This window comes from Onychostoma macrolepis, chromosome 23 (genome assembly GCF_012432095.1).
Source record: "Onychostoma macrolepis isolate SWU-2019 chromosome 23, ASM1243209v1, whole genome shotgun sequence".
NCBI classification, from domain to species: domain Eukaryota; kingdom Metazoa; phylum Chordata; class Actinopteri; order Cypriniformes; family Cyprinidae; genus Onychostoma; species Onychostoma macrolepis.
In genome coordinates this window covers 30,204,048-30,214,850 of record NC_081177.1, presented here as the reverse complement: position 1 = coordinate 30,214,850, position 10,803 = coordinate 30,204,048, and the positions used below count along the sequence as shown (strand labels likewise).

The window sequence follows — 10,803 nt, the reverse complement described above, 5'->3', positions numbered from 1 at the left end:
TGCAGACAGAGACATGTGGCAAGCGGTGCAGGTGACGATGCAAGGAGAAGCCATTACTCACCGTGATTGTAGAGTAATTCCAACTCACCACAGTTGTTTGATGGACTCATGTAAAAAAAAAAAAAAAGGAGTGAGAGAGAAAAGAAACAGAGCAAGAGAGAGAGAGAAGAATGGCGGCGCATGCTGAAGGCACGGCAAGAGCTGCAGGTGTAAACACTGCCAATTTTAAACTTAAAACTGATAACTTTGATTTCAAAACAACGAAGTCAATCAAAGCCAAAATATTGCTGATACGACACAGAAAATTATTGTTATTGACTATACTGCTATCCTTTCGTTACTATCATTACGCTGCTGTTGGGAAACAAACATACATCAGCGGTGGACAGACACGCAAGTTGTAGTTACTACCTTTGATTTATGCAGCCAATTCACTTCTTTCTCCATGATATTAAATGACAGAAAACTAACTCTTCCAACAAAACACTTGCAATCTATCGAGAAGAAAACCATCTCAATTGTTCCGGAGAACGATTAGCTATTTAAGCAATCACTCTTCTTCTGGCGAGCGACATTCATCAAAATCCAGGAACTAATTTTAATAAAGACGTCCTGCTGGTTTCTGTTCATACAATGTCAGTCAATGGAGCCTGACTTTCAGATTCTTCATGACATTATTTGATGATGCTTTTGAAGCTTCTGAAACTCTGGTTTCATTGACTGATGTTGTATGAACAGAAACCAGCAGAACAAACTTGAACAAAATCACATCCTCCATTTCGTTTGGTCTTTTTCTAGATGCTCTCGCTGGCTCTGGGGTCAGTGAGGATGAAGAGACCACAGCAGCATCCGGTCCAGATGAGGCAGTAAGGGCAGGTGCAGTGATGGAGCGACTCATTCATGGCACTGGATCATTTCCAGGATCACTGCTCACAGCAGTCTGTAGACATTTCAGATCCTGCAAAGATGCACAAATGTAATACACAAGCAGTCATTTTAACAGCACAATGTCATCTGATTTCTGTATTAGAAGTAACAAAATTATTTCTTACTTTATATTTTGTTTCAGGTTTTCAGTTTTTTCCCCACAAATGCCGCCATCACCTGCTCCTCCACAAAAGCTCTGCATCAAACCTACAGCAATCAAGAATCAGAAAAGCGCTGTAATACCTGTTTAAAATTACAATAATTAAAATAAACTACACCTTAAGATTTAAAAGATGTTTTATTCATTTCTATAGTGTACTCACTCAAAGCTTTTGATGGCAGCATTCCTCCATCGGTCACTCTTCAGCGGATAAACACTCGTGTGTCTCTGTAACATCAGGCAAGAGTCAGTCAGCTGTGATTTATCTGTAGTTGCTGATGCGTTAACTCACTTTTTATTCAACACAAATGTTCCTCAGTTTATCTACAATACTAATGGGCAAATGAAATAGATAAGTTATGTTTAGTTACTCCACGTAGATTTGTATATTTACATTACATTCATGTAAAGCAGTGTTGATTTCTACATAACACATACATCACTCACTCAGATGTGTGTTCATGTTGTGATGTGCTCATCTGTAATTCTTTTAGTAAGTTTTCCTGTCTCATATTAAATAGACATTTAGTAATCGTCTTTAAGATGAATATGGTTTATGTAAATGCACTCTGGAGACGTGCATGTGTTTACTGCAGCTCCGCTGTTCGCTAAACATGAGACGTGTTTTTACAGCAAAATCACAAATATACTGTAACATTACTGTCTAGCGTCTTTACACCTTCAGCAAATCAACCGTTTACTCTACAGTAGCTCAACAAATGTGATTTTAACACAGGAAACAGTGTTTTTGGTTTGTAATACTCACATTTGTAAACACCCGCTGTTCTCCATCACGTTCGATGATGACGTATTGATCTCCCGTGGGCTTCTGGGATTGAAAAGTGTCCATCGATGAGCGCTCAAGAATCTGGGCTAAAGCAGTAGGACATCCAGGAACTTCTCGCCTACTCTTTTATGAATACTGAGGTTTCACATACTTCTTCGCTCGCCTACTGCTTTTCGCCAACTATATAGTAGAGAAGTAGGCGGTTTCGGATACAGCCAGTAAGTCATTTTGACCTCGTACAGTTAATCCAGGGCCCCACTAGAATCACCTCATCATCTGAAACTCCAATTGATTTAATATTTAGCAACAAACCAGAAAGAATAACTAAGTCAGCCATGTCACCCTGCAGCCCAAGACCGGTTACCCACTGAAGCTAAGCAGGGTTGAGCTGGTCAGTACCTGGATGGTAGACCTCCTGGGAAAACTAGGTTTCTGTTGGAAGAGGTGTTAGTGAGGCCAGCAGGGGGCGCTCACCCTGTGGTCTGTGTGGGTCCCAAGGCTCCAGTATAGTGACGGGGACACTATACTGTAAAAAAGCACCGTCCTTCGAATGAGACGTTAAACCGAGGTCCTGACTCTCTGTGGTCATTAAAAATCCCAGGATGCAAAGGGGAATAGTAGAGAAGTATGGGAGAATATTAATAGAGTACGAAAAAAAATAAAAACAATAAAAGGTATTGTATTACAAGTTCATGGAAGTTTAATTCAAGATAAGCATCAAATTGCTAGTGTTTTTAATTTTTTTTTATAGACTCAGTTCAAGATTTAACACAAGGATTTAGTGTGGGGAGCAAGGATATTATATTACCAAATCATGATCTTACTATTTTTTATATTTCTGAAGTATCTGAAACCTATATAATAAAAATGTTAAGTCAGCTTAAGAGTTCTAGGGCCAAAGATGTTTTTGATTGTGATTCTGTATTTGTTAAAAAGTATGCAAATGTTCTTAGTACACCTATAACTCACCTGGTTAATTTGTCAATACAACAATGTAAATTTTCCAAGTGCCTGGAAGTCAGCAGTAATAGCGCCCCTATTTAAGACTGGCGATGCTGTTAATGTAACCAACTATAGACCAATCAGTATTCTACCAGTTGCTTTTAAAGTAATTGAAAAGATCATTTGCAATCAGTTAGTAGAGCATTTAAATTTTGGTCATTTTCCATTACACCCTATGTAGTTTGGATTTAGGGCACATCACTCTACGGAGACAGCAAACTGTTATTTCGTTGAACAAATTAAATCCACTCTTGATAGGGGAGATGTTGTTGGTGCTGTCTTCCTTGATTTTAAAAAGGCTTTTGATACCGTTAATCAATGTTCTTTTATCTAAATTATCAAGGTTTAATTTTTCTTCATTAACATGGATGGAGTCATGCTTAAATTTAAGAAAACAATGTACAAGAATTAATGATGCATGCTCACCATTTCTTGATTATAATATTGGAGTCCCACAGGGGTCGATTCTCAGACCAATTTTGTTCAGCCTATACATTAATGATCTGCCTATAGTTTGCCCAGAGGTCCAGGTTCAGATGTATGCAAGTGATACAGTTGCACTTATGCTAAGACAAAATAACAAGCTGCTATCAAACTTACTGCTGAATTGAACAAAGTCTCAGATTGGCTATGTCATTCTTGTCTGACTCTTAATTTGAGTAAAACTGTGGGCATGTATTTCTCGATCAAGAAAGTTGATGAGCGTTGTCCAGATATTTTAGTTAAAGGAGAGGTAATACATTTTGTTGAGCATTTTAAATATTTCGGTATGATTATGGATTCTAACTTTAAAAAAATAAAAACATTAAAATGGTCTCTAAAAGTACTAGGGCAAATGTAACCGGTCCTTTGCTGACCGCTGCTAGCGTCATCTGTGTTGTGTGTAAGAAGGCTCAGGACACTTTCACTTCTGTTCACCAAAAGGGGATTTATTGACAACCATGCCCAGCATTAACTTCACTCCGTCTGTGAATTAACATGAATAAAGTTAATATCTCTCTCTTGGGTATTCCATAGACACATTCCTGTATGATATAATATTTATTAGCTAATTAATAACTCAAAACCATGCCAGTAGCATATCATAAGACCCACACGATAACTTTACATTCTTAATCCACTCGCGCATAAAACTTAACAGAAGACTACATATAGTCTCAGAAGTACTTATAACAGAATATTTAACCGATTTATACACTTTGCAAGCTTAATTCACTCATAAAATGAAGAGCTCTGACAAACGCTTACCTCTCACCAGCATACACAATGCGAACTGACGAGAAACGCGCGCGGCGCACTCACTTGAAAATGGCGTCAGTAGAGCGCCAACAGACATTTTCAAAATACAAGTCTCTAAACAGTGAACAGCAGAATCAACAAATATTGCTCAAAGAAAAACAGAAATAAAAAAAATAATACAATAACAAAGAAATCCGTAAAACAATAAAAAGGATTTTTGTGAAAAAGCAATGTGTTACATTCAAACTGTATTCACTATAACTGGTTACACAAACTTGATGATCTTCAGGAATATTAGGTACCAATTACCTGTGGCTGCTGCTAAACTCTTTATGCATACAATGATCCTCCCTCATTTATCTTACTGTGCTACAAGTTGGTCTCATACAAGTATAACTATGTCAAAACCATTATATACTATTTATAAACAAGCTGTGAAATTTTTGCAAAAAAGCCAAGGAGTTATCATCACTGCAGTATTATTAAAAATATATAAATTATTGACGTTTGACAATATTTTATTTTTTGCTGATGTGTGTTTGATGTACAAACTATTTCATGATCTTGCACCATCACCTCTTAAACAATGTGTGACTTTCTGTAAGGACAATATCAGGCAGACTAGGTCATCAGTTAGAGGTGATTGTTCAACTAAATTTAATAAAACTGTTTTTGGACAGTCAGCTTTTTCAGTTAGAGCAGCAGAAAGATGGAATTTAAGTGAAGGGGTGCAAACATCAGTGAAGGGGATGCTGGAGCCGGCTGAAGTTGGAGTTGGTAGAGACAATGAGAACAGGGTTGGTAACATTATTGTATAAGAAAGGTGCAAAGGGGGCGTCGGGTAATTGGAGGCCGATTACTTTGCTGACCACAGACTACAAAGTGCTGGCAAAAGTCTTGACAGAGAGACTTGAGAAGGTCATAGGAGCAGTTGTCCAGTCAGACCAGACATGTGGGGTGCCTGGCAGGTCAGTCTCTATGAACTTGGCTCTAGTTAGAGAGATAATTAGCTGTGTAGAGCAAACGCAGATTCCTTTAGCTATCTTGAGCTTAGATCAGGAGAAGGCCTTTGATAGGGTCAGCCATACCTTTCTGGGGGCAATTTTAAGGTGTATGGGGTTTGGCCCAGTGTTCAGGGCGTGGGTTAAATTGCTCTACAGAAAGGTATTCAGTAGAATAGGGATAAATGTCCATTTTACAGAAAAGGTGGAACAGTTGGGGGGAGTACGGCAGGGGTGTCCTTTGTCCCCCCTTCTCTATTATAAGTTAGAAAAGGTTTTTTGTTTTTTTTTGTGGAAAAATAGCACCGAAATGATGGCTAGGGGGCAGATGTACAGGCTGATGAGGGATGGTGGGAGGGGGTCCCTTGCGTTCCATTGAAGATGGAGGCTATTTTCTGCTCCTGGGCAGCTTGCTTAGCATCCCAAGAGAAGGAGCATAAGGCTAGGTTATTAGCCCAGTTTTGGCTGGCTTTTCCTTTGATGTCTTTAGGTAGTTGGAGGGGAACAAGACCCTGGTCAGCAAATAGGCCAGAGCATCATCGCAGGGTGGTGGATTTTATTGCTCAGAAGCCTTGGTGTTTAGAGCAATCCCTGATTTTAAAGCAGAGGACACTGTATCGCAGACTGAGTGAGGAGCTAGTGGAGGGGGTAGAGACAGTGGTCCCACCATGTGAAGTGAGTTGGATAAGGTTGCAGCCATCGTATTTAACAGGCTTCTGCGAAGATCTTTACTGGTTAGCTGGTGAGAAGGCTGCCGTCGGTTTTAAAGTAGTGGTTGACGTTTATTGAGACATCTCCTCTGACGCACTCAGCTGAGGTCTTGGAGTCTTCCACTAATGAGCTGGAGGCGGGCCCAGAGGTTTTGGACGGGAAGAAGGAAGTGGGGCGGCCCTAGGGGCGGAGTTAATTATTGGTGTTGGACAGGAGGAAGAAGCCTCTCCCTTGAAATGAGTGGAGACAAAATGGAGGACGAAGAGGAGGAAAACTGTTTCAGAGAACAGTGTGGTGGATAGTGGGAGTCAAACTAACTGTTCACTCCCCAATGCTCAAGTGCAGAAAAGGTCTGCGAGATCTCCTCTACCTGAAATAGAGGAGAAAAGTCTGAGGGCATCGCATTGTCTAGATAGTTCCTCATTGGAAGATCTAGACCGTATGTGGCCTTCAAAATCTCCTAATGAAGTCTCTTTTCTGCACATCAAGCTAAGAACATCGTCGCCAAAGGAGCCACAAGAGGTTTTCTCTGTGGCCCCTGAGGCATGAGGCATTTGCCTTCTTGATCTCAGTATTTCTAGGGAAAAGGAAAGGCAAGTGTAACAAGACGTAACAATTTTAATCATATTTCTGTAGTCCTTTTTGTTGGTTCTTTTAATGCCTTATACCTTTTTAACCATACTGCTCATGGCTCTCACCATATCCACAATAAATGTGAAAAGCGTGAAGAGCAATATACGAGCACAGAGCATTTTATCTCATTTAAAAAGATAAAAATAAATTACAGAAATTAAAGATAAATTACACACGCTACTGCTCCACTGACAACACATGAACAATTCAAGATGGCGCTTTCACACCTGCACGGTTGGTTGGGCTCCGTGCTTGTTGTGTTATTTTTAAAACAGTTTAGTTTTTCTCTTTTTACTGCAAGATTTTCACGAGATTTTTTTAAAGACAGGATCACAGAAGTGGAAAAAGACAAAGAAATCATTTTCAACAGTTCAAGGTAGACGGAGACAATGCCATGAAAGACCGCATGTGCCAATTAATTATCGCCGGCAATTGTATCTACTACTTATAAGCTGTTTGATAATGCTCTGTATTCCAACCGCCTCAGGATTAATGGTACCAGGAATTTTTTCCACAAAAATGCAACAGAATAAACAGTATTTTTTTCGCTTTTGGCGAACCTCAAATGAATGAGCAACAATTGAATTATTTTGGATATGGTCAGCTTACAATTTATTGCTCCACCTTGAAATATAAGTCGGCAAGTATCGCTACAAATGCGAAGTTGAACTCCAGTCGAATTAATATGGATGACTTACACGTGTCAATATATTTTTCTCTTTTGATCCTACTGGCGGGAGATATACAGCTTAACCCGGGCCCACACACCTTGGCTACTTTGTACAATCAGAGCAGTAATTGTTCATTTGAGCCGTCCGGCCGCGAAATAGGTGTTGATTCACGTGTGGATGGATCGGCAGGAGCTTCGGACTCCCGGGATGAGGAGCTCGGACTGCGGTTTGCTGATCGAATTCTGCTGCGTGATTGTGTGGCCCAGGTGGATTGTGAGAGACTGGGCCCTGAAGCTGGAGCGTTGGTGGAGGGATTCCGATGCCGGCAGGTTGGACCAGATCCTGCGGGTCTAATGGGTGGAGGCAGTGGTGTTCCTTCTGGATCTGGCGTGTTGTCTGCTGGCGATGTGGTGGAGCGTTCCCGGGATGACTTGGCTTGCTGCGTGGATTCGGTTGCGTTGCAGCGTGGAGTGCCGGATGGGTCGGCTGGAAACCCGGATTGCAGTCGTGTGTTCCGCGATAAGGGACCTGGAGTGAAAATAACTAACACCGTAACAGCTATTCCTCAGACCTGCTCTAACAACAGCTCCGACCTCGAGAATGTCGCCAATGGTAAAATACATCTAGCATGTGATTCTTCTAAAAAACATCAGAACTTATTTTTACAAACAGTTAAGTATGCAAAAGTTATCTGGGATCCTACAGTGAAACCTAGAGGAATCTTTGGAGGACATTTAAATATTAGAAGTCTGTCTTCGTAATGTGATGAAATTAGACATTTGTTAACTGGATCTAATCTTGACTTTTTATGTTTAAGTGAAACATGGTTACATGATAATATTTTAACTAATATGGTTGATATTCCAGGATATATGTGTTTTAGAAAAGATAGAGTTACAGGTAGAGGTGGTGGTGTATTAATATATGTTACGACGTTTTTAATGTCTAGAGTAAGGGAGCCGTAACAAGAAAATTATTCCCTTCCCCTTTCTCTTGCAATTGTGAAAAGTAATAGTTACATATTTCCTCATTGTTATGATGCGGCAATAAATGATAAAAACAAACAAATATTCTCAAGAGAGAATTTATTGTGATGTCCAGGAGTAGTCAAACATTGAAGTTCAATACTGAAGTTAAATATAAATATACAAAATAAAGATATGAAGAAAAAGAGAAAGACAATCTCCGAGTAGTGCCAAAGAAAATAAATAAACAAAAATAGAAAACCAATCTACCTAAAGTAAATAGTTCTTACCTAACTAGAAACAAAAATAAACTAAACATCTTCAGCGTATCACACGCTCTACCTTCCCTACACTGACTAACAAAACAAAACTTACAAAAAATGGCACATACTCACTAAACTAGTGTGTATAATACAATGCAATTAAAACCACATGTGTTCAATGTATGTCACGTGACATTATAATCTATCGCTTTCTCTGTTATCCACAAACATAAAATGAAAAGCCTTCACCGAACACAATTAGTCATCGCGTAGATGAATCACGCTCGACGCCTCGAGACACTCCGGCTACAATTTGCACGCCAGGACTCTAGTTCTCCATCTCGCTCCACAAGGTATTGTTTGTTGCTGCCGCTGCCACTGCCGCAACTGCGTTGACGAAGCCTTTGTACGTCATCAACCTCCTCGTTCCAGTCAGCATTTGATGACGTATTCCACATATTGCATAAAGTTTACATTCAATATAAACTATTACAAAAATAATAATAATAATAATAATGACCATGATATGTAACAATATACATTAAGGAGTCTTTTAAATCTACAGAGATTCCATTACCTGAAAACGTGTCAATGGAATCTCTGTGTATAAATGTTTCTCTTTCTCCACGTATGGAATTTAATATTGTAGTATTGTATAACCCCCCTTCAGGATGTTCGTTACGTTTTATGATAATATAGAAGAATTATTTAAGTGTTTTAAACGTAACTGTGAAGTACTTTGTCTTTGGAGATTTTAATATAAATTGGTTGGACAAGCATTGCAGAAAAAAGCTTAAGGATCTGACTTCAAAATATGACTATCAACAGATGATCAGTGGACCTACTCGAATTAGTCGGAAAACACAAACGTTAATAGATCTAGTATTTTCGAATAAACCTGAACGTATAACAAAAACGTATAATTTAGTTTGTGGTTTGTCGGATCATAATATTATATTAACCGTTAGTAAAAAAACGATTAGTAAAGTACTATAATAATCATGATGGATTAGTCAAATTTGAGATTCCTTGTAAAGATCAGGCTGAATTTGAGAAGGAATTAAAGGCAATAAGTTGGAACCAAGTTTTACAACATAATCAAGTAAATAAATGTTGTGACGAAATTATGATTAATATTAGTCGTATTGTAGATAAATTTATTAAATGTCGGAAGAAATCATATAGAAAAATACAGCTTCCTTGGATAAACGATACGATACGTCAATTAATGAAACAAAGAGATCATGCTTTAAAGATTTTTCTTAAAACTAGACATGAAATAGTGTAACTAAGGAATTTCTTATTTTAAAATCAAATTACTACATTCACATATTATCTGAAGCTAAGGAAAATGGTAATATAATATGGAAACAAATTAATAGTTTAATAAAACTAAAAAGTAAAGCTCAGGATAAATATATTCTTAAAGTTGGAGATGAAATTGTTCATGACTCAAAAAGAATTGCAAATATATTTAATGATCTTGCATCTAATTTTTTAAAAGTTGAAGTTGATAGGCAGTACATAGAGGTGGATCAAGATGCTAATCAATTTGAGAATATGGAGGATAACATTAAATTATTTGATATTCAGGAAGTGGATCAATCTTTAATTATGAGAACGATTAATGAATTAAAAACTACATATTCTAAAGATATATATAATCTTTACACTGTCTTTTTTTAAAAAAATGTAAGTGCTTTAGTCAAGAACCTTACTCATCTAATTAATATTTCTATCAGAACTGGGCAGTTTCCTGATAGTTGGAAAAAAGCATTGGTAAAGCCTATTTTCAAATCTGGGAATTCAGAGGACATGGTTAATTATAGACCAATTAGTCTTCTTCCAGTTCTTTCTAAAGTGCTGGAAAAGGTTGTATCAGAACAATTTTTGCATCACTTAGAGAATAATAATCTTTTGCATCCTTTACAATTTGGTTTTAGACATAAGTATTCTACAGAAACAGCTACTTGCTTATTATTAGAAAATATTAAGCGGTCACTTGATAAAGGACTCAAAGTTGGTGCAGTATTCCTGGATTTGAAAAAGGCATTTGATACCGTAAATCATAATATTTTAATGTCAAAAATAACAAAGTACAAGATATCAAAACGATCTCTGTTATGGTTTGATTCGTATCTAAAAAGTTGTGAACAAAGTGTTGTCATTAATAATGTTAAGTCAGTTCCTCATAATATCGATATAGGAATTCCTCAGGGAACAATTTTGGGTCCGATTCTTTTTAGTATTTATATTAATGATCTTCCAGAAGTGTGTCCTGATGCAAGTCTCCAAATGTATGCTGATGACACGGTCATCTATGTATCTGGTAGGAATTGTGTGGAAATTGAAGAAAAGTTATCAAGAAACTTAGAGAAAGTATCAGCTTGGCTTGATGCCTCTTTTTTTAACTTTAAATACCAAGAAGACAAAGTCCATATGTT

General features: G+C 37.9%; 1 long non-coding RNA gene across 1 annotated transcript; it reads right to left on the bottom strand.

Moving 5' to 3' along the window:
- Nucleotides 1–733: 733 nt before the first annotated feature.
- LOC131532643 (uncharacterized) lies at nt 734–2,172 on the bottom strand. Its single transcript, XR_009268936.1, has 3 exons — nt 1,251–2,172; nt 1,053–1,134; nt 734–958 (listed from the first exon to the last, which is right to left on the bottom strand). It is a non-coding gene; the product is annotated as an uncharacterized LOC131532643 (long non-coding RNA).
- Between the last annotated feature and the right edge of the window lie 8,631 nt (nt 2,173–10,803).